Genomic DNA, 13,206 nt, shown 5'->3' with positions numbered 1-13,206 from the left:
CCTCAAATGCTTTTCTGTGGCAGAATAAGGACATTCATTTCCTTTTTTGCAGTTTCTATGTTGTTGCAACCGACTTATAAATGATTCGATTGCTAGTTATTCTTGATTTTGTTTTAACCAAATTTTGCATTTGTTAGAATATCAAGGTAGTATAACAACAGACCTAAATTTTCACTGGCAAAATTGAGATAAAAATGTATTCTCTTCCCTACATGGTCCGGCCATAACTAGTCAAGGAATGGGCAGCTGAAGATGACATCCTGACAGGAACAGGCTCATTCTCCTTCTAGGGCATTGCCCGCTATCACATAGTCCAAGACGGCCCATCACTTTGTCTGCATTCTACCTAATGAGATGGTGAAAAGATAGAGGACACAGTTTTAATGTTGTGGCTCAGAAGTTGCACAAATCACTTTTGATTACATCCATTGGCTACTCTCTCCCCTATTTTCTCACCTGTGATATGAGAAATCATAGTAAGAATTACCAGTAGTTAAAAACTTTCTATACTGTTAGTCAAATTGTATATTTTTATTATAATATTTATCTCTGCAACCTCATTTTTCTTATTCAAACTAATTTTATTTGGACTCTGAGCCTGAGTATAGTTGTTGCAAATGGAATACCTTGTGTAATGATACTAATTTCAGGGGCAGCATTTACAATTAGATGTTGACAATTTATTGTCATTCTTTCTCCTATTCTTTAAACATTCATGCTCTTTTTAAAGACAGATTCTAGGAACATAAAAGAACATTCTACATCTAAATATTTCTTTCAGATTTATTGTGCTTGTAAGAAATCTATGGAGAAGGTAAAAACAACATCCATGACAACAAAATAAACAAAAACCCAGCTTTCACAGAGCTGATTCTAATTCACACATTGATTAATAAAACCCTTATCAGATCGAGACATGTCATTCCAGCTAGGATCTACATTAACATCTTTAAGTAAGTCTTTTATATTCTAGCCACAGAAATTTTTTCACTCAAGGTTCGTCCTTCTTGGCTGGTAATACAATTAACTTACATGCTTTTCCTCTCCTTGTCCATTAGCTTGTAAGAACTACTATTAATGAGAATAGTGGTATCATTGTGAACTTAAGTTTTATATAATTTCATTCTATTTGACTATTTGATACTCAAATAGAATTGATTATTTATAATAGGCAATATTTTGTTTTGAGAATGAATGTACTTAGGCTTTCTCATGGTTGCTTTCAATGGTGTGCTCATTTCCTTAAAAATCTAAATATAATTTTTCAACTTATTCTTTTTTTGGTAGAAAAAAATTGAAATTAGTTGCCAGGTGATCTGGATGAGTACAGGCCTCATGGCACTCTTTCATCAAATTCCAGTAGTGAATCATACAGACATTCAACTTGCTTTCATTATTGTAATAGTTTTGGGAAACAGTGTATCTTACCAAACCCTACAGAGTAAAAGGCTCCTCAAAGGTCATCGTAAGATCTACTAAAAAAGGAAACCAATTCTCTCACATTCTGGCTTGGAATATGTGTATTTCTGTGTGACAAGTTAGAATTTGAACCAGCATACAAATCCCCAGTTGGCTGCCCATGGGCCACAAATTATTTGCAGTAACATTTTGTTTGGCCAATACTGTATTTTTAAAATAAAACTGAATGGATTGTTGGCCTCTTAAAAATCAAATGTTTTATATAGAAATATAAAATTGCAGATTTTCTTTAAAAAATAAAGGTTAAGGTTTGGCCATGCAGGGGTCCCCATTGCCACATAAGCTGAGCGGTGGCTGCTTTTAGCCATGGTACTCTCTCTGGCTGTTTACTAATACTGGAAAATATTACTTATTATTTTTGCATATTCCACATCTGGCAAGATGCAGGACCACTGGATGGGATTTCAGTGGTGTTGGAAGGGGGAGAGAATGGAGAGCAAGCAAAGTCAGCAGCTAAGCCTGCACCTCACTGAGGTTCCCAGCAATGCCGGGCTCATCGTCCACCCCCTTCTTCTCAGGGAGCTCTCGGGCTTCCATTTCCATCACCCTTTCACCCCAGATGCCTCTTGAGGTGCTGTTTTGTCACAGAGGATAAAGTAGAGCTGTTACCTCCGTGCTTTTGAATTTCTGCTACTGCTGGAGTCACCTGCAAGGATTGCTGTGTTCTTCCTCATTGAAAGGGAAGGATGTGATTTTATCCTTATTTAGCAGAGTAGCTTCAGCAGAGAGACGGGATCAGAAGTAATGGTCATAATGAGCGCCATGATACACTGTAAGGGAGTTTTGGAATTATAGCAAGTAGTATGATCTTGGGGAAGCTATTAGAGCCGACATTTCTGATTCCGGTTGAAATGTTAATTTCACTTACTGAGTACAAGTCCAAAAATAATGTTCATTATAGTGACGAATGTGGACATACAGCATTTATATTACAGACATTTGGGTAAATGTAAAGCATCTCTGTAGCATGGATTAGACACCCGTATTATAAAAGGCATCTTTGTGACTGCCTTATAGGATTTGGCCCTGTTCTAGACAGACATTTGGAATGATATTCATGTATTCTTGAATGTTTTACTGCCTTATAGGATTTGGCCCAGTGTTAAAAAGACATTTGGAATGATATTCATGTATTCTTGAACGTTTCAGAGACTAATAGAACCAAAGTGACTATATAATCCTTCTCCTAAATTTACAGAAAATTGATATGGCGCCTCAGTCTCCTCCACCTATAAAGCAAAGCTGTTGGACTTGATAAATCCTAATTTCTTAAATTATAAATATCTGTGATTTTTATAATAAATACATGTGAAAAATGAGAGCAGGAAAAAACTAAAATCTGGCAAAACTAAAACAAGGAATATGCAACAGAGTTACAGACCACAGCCCTTTTGATTCTACATCCCAAAGTCTGAAGATCGCTGCATCAGCGCCTCCACTGTGGGGCAGAGATCCAGCACCCGAATCGCTTGGCACAAAGTTCCATCCTGTGGTGCTGAAAACCTCAGGGGGACACAGCTTGCGCGCATCACTGCCGTGTCTTGCTCGTTTGGCTCTCTTTATCACTACCTGTTCTCTCATATGTACTTACTCATGCTGAGTTGCATTAGTAAATTATTTCCCTGGACTCCCATTCTGCCTAAGTCATTCTGAGTTTAGTTATGGTCTCCTAATGTATCCCCTGTCTTCTAAAGGTTTCTGGATTTTGTTTGCTTTTTTTTTTTTTTTTGCATTTGTAAGCATCTTGCCCTGCCTGAGGAAGTAAACGGTGAGACCAAGTGGTCTTCATATGGATCCCCGTGGCACCGCTTTTCACCGCTCTTAGTCTTGAAGTGCTTTTTTTCTCCGAGTCATTTGTCTCTGGCTTTGCTCGCCTATGTTGCAAACAGTGCTTGTTGACCTTGGGGATTAATCTTTGGTCCGTGATGTATTTTTGAAAATTCACTGAGGTTCAGGTACTGTAATTTATGACTGTGGCTTACTTCAGTCAGATCTGAGATATTAGTCCTTCATAAAAATGCCAGCATATGTGTGTTGCAAACTTGTGTGTCTGAACAAAATTATACTCCTTTTAAACATTTTTTGTTTCTGCTGGATAACTCCATTTTGGTTCATAGCATCACAGGGCATTTATTTGTCTCTATCACTCATTATTCTTTCTGGGGCAGTAAAAAGCATTTTGCTATACTTTTGTGGTTGCTATTGTTCCAATATCCTTAAAAAGCCTTGGATTCTAGTTTTGGCTTAGCTATTTATTGATTATCCGCTATTGGACAAATCTCTCTTGCTCTCACTCTGGCTCAGCTTCCTCAGCAATGAGGAAGTATTAATGATCAGCCTTTTGCACAGGGTTTTTACAAGGATAATATCAGGTCTATGGGAAAGGAATTTGCAAGTTAGGATGCCGTATACAAATAGGTCAATTGAATCTTGTCACAGGCTAGCAGAGGAACTGGCACAGATAGTAGGCATGAGATAAATATTAAATAAGCCATATATTCAAATTATTATTATTTGTTACTGATTCAGAGAGCTATGCCCTCACATGTAAGGCCCAGTAAGACTCCCTCTGCTTTTTGATGGAAAATCTGGAGTAGCGTTTAAGATCCTTGGACTTGCTCATTTAAAGCATGCTTTTGGACCACTACTTCTCCTCAGTGTATACACACAGCGTGGGTGTCTTTGCCTTTATTAACAATCACTGCTAGTTGTAACACCTCTCAGTGGGAGGAGAACATATTTGAACCCCACATTGATTCTGGGAATGAAGAATGTGGAAAAAGTAAAATCATTCCACTCATGTAACTTTCACAGTAATCTAGATGCTTTCTTGAGGGTTAGTTTTAATTGTTGGGAACGCACAACCTTCTCTCCTTCCCAGTTGCCTAATACCTTCAGTACCAAGCCCCATGTAAAGTTTTGCTAATTCTTAGGGTTGAGGCTCAGTGTGTTCTCTTGGCCTTCTCTGCCTCCTGGCCTCCAGTTTCTCCATGTGGACTTTCATTTCCACATTATTTAGACCCTGAGTTGGAACTCATTTATAAGCATAAATCTCTGATACCAAGCATGCATCAGATTGGTGGACTTGATTGGATATAATTTTGGGGGATTGGCTCCTTATAGGAAGGGGTCAGTGGCACAGCTTGCAGGCTTCTGCATTTTTTGCCAGCCCCTATTTTTCCTGTGTTCCATTTCTTTTTGTTATCTCTATCTCAAACGATCTCAAGAACTGTAAATGCTTCCCACAGAGTGATTTCATTCTCCTATGGGAAAACTTGGCAAAAGCCAACCCAGAGATACAGGTTAAGAGTAGGGGTTACTGGCTTTACCTCGGTGCTGGCTGGACGTGGTGATGTCTTCAAGTGTGAAAGCCTCACATTGAGGACGGCAGAGCTCACCCTGTATCTTTGCTCCACGGTTGGCTGATCAAAGGCAGCCTGCTGGCTCAGTGCTCTATATGATAGAGAAATACAGCTTCTATATTCTTAGATCCCTGCACTTTGGGATGTTTACTGAAGCGGTCTATCCTTTATTCTAACAAATATATGTGTATATATATATATACAGATATATGTAATATGTAAGTATATATAACAAATGCTTCAACCCGAACACACAGTCAACCAGAAAGAAATTATAGATATGTTTGTGTTACATTCCCTCTCCAGGGATTGCAAAATAAGAAAAAAATGTGGTCTTTACTTTTACTTTCTAATTCATTTATTCATGTGTATGTGTAGTCAACAGGTATCACTAAATTGTTATAATATGGATAGGACAATATCCAATGTGAAAAGGGATATTAAGATTAAAATGCTGGTAGTTCCTGTAAATGTGCCTATCATTTAAAAGGAAAATTAATAAATATGAAAATTAAGCATTTAGAGAAAAATCACAAAGCAGAATAAGGTCATTACATCCTGGTAGGGTGAAAGGGTCCTGCCCTTTGAAAGCCGTCAGACACAAAGGGAGGTCTGAGTTTACCCCCACCACTACTCCTTGCTAGTTGTATTATGTTGGGTAAGTGACTATAGAATTCAGAACAGTTATTGTTTTGTAGGGTTGGTGCAGTTACTATCAGTCCTGTAAGCTGCCTAGAAAAGTTCATGGCAAACAGTAGGCACTAAATTGACGTAGCTGTTGTTGATGCTATTTCAAAGTAGTTGGCATAAGCAATAAAATTTCAAAGAAAGATGACATTTTCAAGGGGCAACAGATTTTGTAAAGTTTTGTGTAGGTAATAATGGGGAAAAAAATCAAACCCTAAAATTTGAAAGCTGTAAATAATTTACCCCAGGGGAGGAGGTAGGCAACTGTAGGCAGAGTAAATGGGTCAGAGCACAGGGTGAAATGTACCCAGGATAAATGGGGCATGGAGGAGACTGGATAAAGTGCAGCAGAAAAGGCATGTTAAAATAGAGGTAAGAGAAGAGATGGAAATGTATTGACTCTCCTCTCATTGTTTGCATTTAGCAAAACCAGGGATTATCCTACTTTTGGGGGACTTAAAAGATATCATTTGGGGACTCCTTCCCGTTTGGAAAGAGAACCCAAGATTACAACTGCAGATTTAAGCCCTGTGAAGCAAGGGGTGAGCAGCAGGTCTGTATTCCATTCTGTCCCTTTTCCAGGGCAGGGATTCTTCCAGGAGAGCAAAGAGGTGACTTCATCGAATGTCATTGTGAACTTGCTAATGACAGGTCTCCAAACAAGCCACCCGATGGTATTTGCTGGCAGGAGAGTTACAAGTACTATCTTTGAAATGCTTTCCTAAAGGCTATATCTTGTTCTTTAGGATTGCTTGTGGCTAACAAACATGGAGGTTAGACTTTTATTGGATGGCTTTGAGGAAAATGTCACATTTAACTATGTCGTTACCTGAATATAAAATGGAGATGTTTTAATGATAAAAATGCCTCTTTCTGTGTAAGGAGTGTGACAGCATACACCACTTGGAGCTCTCATATATTAATATAGGCCCTGAAGAGATCAGGGTTGCTGCCTGAGAGGTCCTGGACTTTTCCCTGCTTTGCCTAAGATTATGGTTACTTGAATTTTTTAAGTGGTTAGTAAAGCTCGATACTGGGTAACAGCTCTGATCTGCATGAGTCTAAACTGACAGTGCGATCCCTTATGGTATTTCAGATTTGTGTACTTTGCAAATTTATGCATTTCAGACCCACACATCACAATAGCTAAGTCATTTATTATTATTATTATTATTATGTTGCTATTATTATCTTGGCAGGAAAAATGAGGTGGGAAGAATATAATGAGGACTTGATGAAAAGTTAGTAGGATGCTAGACTTTGTAATATGAAGTGGTAAAAACTCAAAGCATGTTACTGGAATAAGTCTTATCAATGGATTTTGTAGAAAAATCATCTAGATATGGGGGAAATGGCCAAGTAGATAGAGAGTGGTAGGAAAAAGGGAAAATAGGTTAAAAATTTTATTCCCATTGCTTAATAAAAGCCAGACTTATGAAAGAAGAGTAGGTGGCAGTGGAAAGAATAAAATCAGTTTAAGATGAGATTCTTCAGTCCTGGGAAGCTTCTCATGCCTCTTGGATAACTGGGACAGATGTTACCTTCTTTTGCAAAGTAACCCAACTGTGACTGTTGATTACTCAAAAATTTATGTAAGCATCTGGAGACCAGGTTCCAGTAACTCTGGAATCCCAAGGGGTTTCTTTCTCATCAAGCATTAGGATACGCAAAGCAGAATGTCAGCAAAGCCTGGTGAATAACTACTACCGGCCTGGCATCTCAGAAGCAGCAGTCAGGGAGTCATACTGCTGACACTCTTGTGTTCTGAATGGAAGTGACTGCTTGGGTTAATAGCTGACCCTTAAGAGGCTGAGAACTTCTATGAGCAAAGGCACCTGGACAGGCTGCAACTGAGAAGCTGTAAAGGTGGGTAAAGGGGACATTGCTTCCCCAACCTTACTCCTACCTTTTAATGGGCCATGGTAAATATTTCCTCTGACTGTCTTGTCAGGAGGAATTTACTCCCTCAGTTAAAGGCTAAGCTGTACAAATCTAAACAAGATTGACTGAGAGGCCAGGATCTGCTTGCTTAATCTCTGGTAAGGGACCTTAGACGGTATGCAGTGATGATGTCAAGTGGCCTGGGGCAGCTAAGCACAACTTTCTGAGGAGTGTTACTTATAGGTTCCCACTGTAAAATAACTCCTGTGGTGGGTGGGTAGGAGCGGTGCTCTGCACAGCTTGGAAGTAACCTGGGCGGGTTAGGACATGCTGCTGGAAGGAACCAAAGGGGGGTGGCGTTAGGAGTTGGAAAGGGTGACAGGACAAGGACAGTCCCTTTGCCTTTTCCTGCACTCATGCTTGGGATGGGTATGTTGTGCAAATAGAGCGTTACCCTTTATAATGAGGATATCTGCTATATCCATCATTCATGCAAGTTTAATTGTCCATGATAAAGGGGAACCTTTGGAACCAAGCCTTCCTCAATAATAAACATTCAGTTGGAGAGAATTCCAAGAGGGAAGTGAAATGCTGCTTTTGCTAAGAAATGGGTGGGGTGGGAGTTCTGATTCCTCTCTCTCTCTTTTTAGTAGTCCTGCTGGCCAGTACTTATGGAAGACTGTGTTTAGAAGTTAATGCCAGACTACTGAGGGTTAGCCAGGGTGGCTCCTTTGCTTGCTTCAGCCGTACTTGATACAGGAAAGACTACCCAGGAAGGAAGAGCAGCAGACAGTGGGGACGGATATGATGTTACCTACTTGGCTGACATACTCATTTCAATACCAGATTTGGAGTCCAGCCAGGTACAATTTGCAATCTTGCGGAATGGAACTCAGTGTGCACTTATTGTTTTGATAGAGGGAAATTTGAATTCTCAGGCCTATGGCCACAATCTAATGAGGTAGGACTTGAACTTGATAACCATTAGAGCAGGTTAATGCACTGCACTGATATGATTCTCATTGATTCCTCAGATGAAGAGCTCTGGAGGACAGATAGAGGCTGGCTGACATATGCAGCTAAAATTCAAGGCCTGGCTCCATGTATGAAATTCCTGGGAATTATGTGGACTGTAACAACTGAGTATGTTCCCCTAACTAAGAAGTAAGTTCCCACAGATTCTGCCAGTAATAAAGACACCAGAAAGCTAGTAGGACTACTCAGGTTTTGGTGAAATCACATTTCTCTTTTAGAAAGCTTGATGGCCCCTATTCACAAAGTCAGTAGAAAAAAAAATTGACTGTGCAGAGGGTCATGAACAGAAGTGAACATTAGATAATAAACAAGACAGTGGTGCAGGCAGTCCCACTTGGTCATTATGAACCATAGCTATGGATGAACCATGACATATGTAGGCCAAAGCCTTTGGCAGAGATCAAATAAGGCAGAGACACCTTGGACCTTGGGTTTTGCGTTTGGAACTGAAGCATCTGCTCATTACAGACCTTTAGAAAGCAGTTGTCAGCTTGTTTTTAGGCAGTGGTGAAAACTACCCACATCAGAGAAGTTTTTAAGTGAGGAAAACCAACCATGTCTTGGCTGATGTCAAAACAATTTGAATAGGGATGGAAAAGCCAGCAAAATTCAATAATAAAATAGCAGGGGCTTATTCAAAAACAGGTTAAGTGGGGAAGTCACTGAGGGAGTATTAACTTTATAGAGGAGGTTGGCATTACAGAGCCTTGAGAATAAATAAACCTGGAACGTGTGACTTTACTGGGAAATGTCAAATGAACTACGTAACTATGTCTAAAATGAGATGTCAGGGCCAAAATGTCTCCTTCCAAAAGTGAGATGACTGCACACTTCGCTTAGAGATGCCCTGATTTAACCTGGGCCCAAATGTGAGGAGAAAGTTGCTGGTGAGTAGCATTAGTGGTCCTATTTTTCTGCTCTGTCCCTGACTCAAAACTGCTTGTATCTATGAAATTATTGGTGACGTCCATTTCTGAATTCCAGGAGACTCACTGACAACACGATTGTGCATTATCTCAGTTAGGAAGGGAAGTGTGGGCTTCCCCATGCTATCTGACAGTAAAGTGCTCCTATGACACCTTTTGTAAATTGAAATGGCATAAAGCAAAGAAGCAATTACCATCTTGTCAAGGTGAAAATCCTCTTCAGATTTCTTTCGGTTAGCAAAAACAGGTACTAATGTAGGTCTTCTGTAAAAGCAAAGTGGTGTAAAGTGAACTTTCAGATAGAGGAGGAAACTGCATTTACTTGGATTAAAAAAAATAACCATAAAAGATCACAAATCTGATAAGCTAAGAAAAATCCAGAAAAATGATTTATTTTTATTACTTAGTGCCAAACACACCTCTGTGGCATTCTTTTCTTACATGATTTGGCTGCATCATCTACAGTCACCTCTTCATAATGATTCTGAAGTATCATCTTGTATAGGGGGAGTAGAAAGTTCTGCCTTTTCTCTAGCAAGAGCATTTGTTTTTCATTATTGATGAATCTGATTAAGGTCTCATGAGAAATAAGTCCTCTGCTTACAGTTTTAAATTACCGAGGGACTGGACAGCCCTACACAAAGTGAGGCTCAATGTATTCAAATCTTGTTTCTCCTCCACTGTGCCTATACTTTGCACTCGGTAAGACACCCGCATGTCTCCTGGCCCTGCCCTTCCCACCATGGCCCTGACTGAGTGGGTCCAGTGGGTCCAGAAGGACCCTGGAGCCATTCCTACGCAGGCTGATGATGACTGTTCAAAGCAGTGACACACTAAGTGTCCTGTCAGCTCACGTTCCCTTCAGCTGGCTCCCCCAAATGCCTGTCATTTCAGTACCAACTGACACTAGAGCAAGTGTGACAAATGGCAAGTTATCAGTAACTATGTAAAAAAAAAAGTATTTTTTCAGTTTCACATATGGATGCTGTTAGCGCCATGCCAGGGCCTTTTCCAGGGCCTAGAAAAGACCCACGTGAGTGAGGAGCCCTGAGTATCCCTGCGTTCCCTTCCTGGTAAAGCTGCCTCTGATCACGAAAGGATGTGAGAACTTGGCGGAGGAGGCTTGGCGTGATACACTCAGCATCTGATATATGCAAAGGACATTATTATGACTGGATAGTTGAGAAATTCAGAGATATGAGAGACCGGTAAGTGGTCTCCATATGCTAAAATTATCAGCTCAGTCCTCATCAAATTATCTCATTATAATATCAAAGCTCTTCAGAGAAAAATGTTTCATCTTTGCAAAGGTTTTCCTAATAATGGGATACTGGCGACGTACAGATCGGTTTCACCAGGGCTAAATGCATTAGTAATGCATTAAATCATCACCTGGCTACATCAGATGGTGATTACTTTCCTAAAGCACCAGCAGACGGATTCTAGCTCAATCTTTTATCAAGGCCATCACACATTTCAAACTTTTAAAATCCAGTGCCTTCATTCTGATTTATTTTTTATCCTGTCTAAACAAATCATCAACCATGAACATGCTTCTTTGTTTGAAAGACAAGGTGTGTTCAAAAACATCGTTAAAATACTTACCCTTTGGTTGGTATTATCAGGAAAAGAAATCTCCTATGGTTGGCAAAGCTGAAAGAGTAATGTTTCAATGAAGGAAGTGGCCTTAAGAGATGAATTTGATGATTTAAGATAGAGAAATTTGCAATGCCAAAGAAATGGAAATGTTGAGATGTCAGTGGAATACTTCCCTTCCAGCAGCCTCAGTAAGCTGCCCCGCTGAAGTGGAGACATGGCCAGACACGGCAACCCCTGTTACATCTGCTGCCCGGCCAGCTTGCCGACGCCCTTAGTCGTGAGCAAGGATACATCTGGGTGAGGTGGTGCATGTTCCCTCTTCTGTTTATAGACCGGCATATTCACTTGCCTCTCGGACTTTTCATTTAGGTTATCACAGACACTTCAAGTTAACATGTTGATCATAAAACCCCAGGTTTTGTTTCCTAATCTAATGCTCTAAAACCTGACCCCCAATTTATATTTCTTTCATCAGTATATGCTCCTGCCTCCAGCTGAGCATCCAGTTTTGTGAACATCATCTTCTCTGCCTCTATCTTCTTATAAATCTTTACTATTTCTTTTTTTATTGAAGTATAGTTGATAAACAATGTTACACTGGTTTCGGGTATATTACATATTGATTCAACAGTTACCTACATTATTAAATACCTAAATAAGTGTTGTTACCATCTGTCAATATACAAAGATATTATAATATTATTGACTATATTCCCTGTGCTATACATATATCATATATCCCCATGACTGTGTTATAATTAGAATCTTGTGCCTCTTTATCCTCTTTCCCTATTTCACCAACTCCCACCCCTTCCCCATGGTAACCACCAGTCTCTTCTTTGTGTCTGAGTCTATTTCTGTTTTGTTCATTTGTTTTGCTTTTAGATTCCACATATAAGTGAAATCATACAGTATTTGTCTTTCTCTGCCTGGCTTATTTCACTTAGCATAATATCCTCTAGGTCCATCCATGTCATTGCAAATGGCAAGATTTCTTTCTTTTTTTCTGTTTGAGTAATATTCCAATGTGTATATGTACCACCTCTTCTTTATCCATTCATCTACTGATGGACACTTAGGCTGCTTCCATATCTTCTATATCTTGGCTATTGTAAACAATGCCTCAGTAAACATAGGGGTGCACATATCTTTTCAAATCAGAGATTTTGGTTTCTTTGGGTAAATTCCTATAGCTGGAATTACTGGGTCCTATGGTATTTTTAATTTTAGATTTTTGAAGAACCTCCATACTGCTTTCCACCAATTTACATTCCTACCAACAGTGTAGGAGTGAGTGTTCCCTTTTCTTCATGTCCCTTAGAACACTTGTTATTTCTGTCTTTTGGATAGTCGTCATTCTGACTGGTGTGAGGTGATACCTCATTGTGGTTTTAATTTGCATTTCCCTGATGATTAGTGATGTGTAATGCTATTAGTGTCCATGTATTTCCCATGGTGGCTTCCTCACAGGCATCTCTGCCTTCAGCTTTTCTTTCTCAAATCCACATTTCAAAATACAACCAGAACATTCTTAAAAAATGAAACAAAAACAAATCTAATCATGTCAGTCATCAATATAATATTTAATGGTTCCCTCTTCCCATGGGTCTAACATCAGCTTTCCCATTAGCATACAAGGGTTTCTATGTCTGGCCCTCTAGTTCTGCTGACTGCCCGGTAAAGCTCTCCCTCTGCCTCACTGCAGCTGTATTAAAGGACTTGTAATTTGCTCTTTGGCCTCTATGCCTTTGCATAAAGCCAGCCTCTACCTGGAATGTTTTTCCCCCCATTTTCTGTGACAAGGCTAATATGTCCTCATCCTGTCTCTTCTCTATGTTCTAAAGTATCCTGTCCTCTAAGTATTTTTTTGAGATTCCCCTTATGTAAATTATCACACTGTATTAAGACTAGGTATTTCATTATCTATGAGGACAGGAACTGTCTTATCATCTTGTTTTTCTAGTGCCCAGACCACTCTTGAAATATATTAACTATTCAAAAAATAGATGTATATTTGATGAACGAGCAAATGAATGTAGGCTGTAACTAATACAGACCACTCACCCAACGAGAGATGCTATTTTTTTTTAATCCATCAGATATTTATAAAGCAGGTAAAGCTTGCTGAAAAACATATACAGCATATAATATGATTGGTCCTAACTAATGAGGCAGAAAATAATCATACCAAGTATTAAACACCCTTGTGTTTGATTTTTTACTAACTATAGAGAATT

The sequence above is a fragment of the Manis pentadactyla genome, chromosome 7 (assembly GCF_030020395.1).
Source record: "Manis pentadactyla isolate mManPen7 chromosome 7, mManPen7.hap1, whole genome shotgun sequence".
Taxonomy (NCBI): Eukaryota; Metazoa; Chordata; class Mammalia; order Pholidota; family Manidae; genus Manis; species Manis pentadactyla.
The sequence above is the reverse complement of the archived record's forward strand: the minus strand, read 5'-3'. Positions refer to the sequence as shown.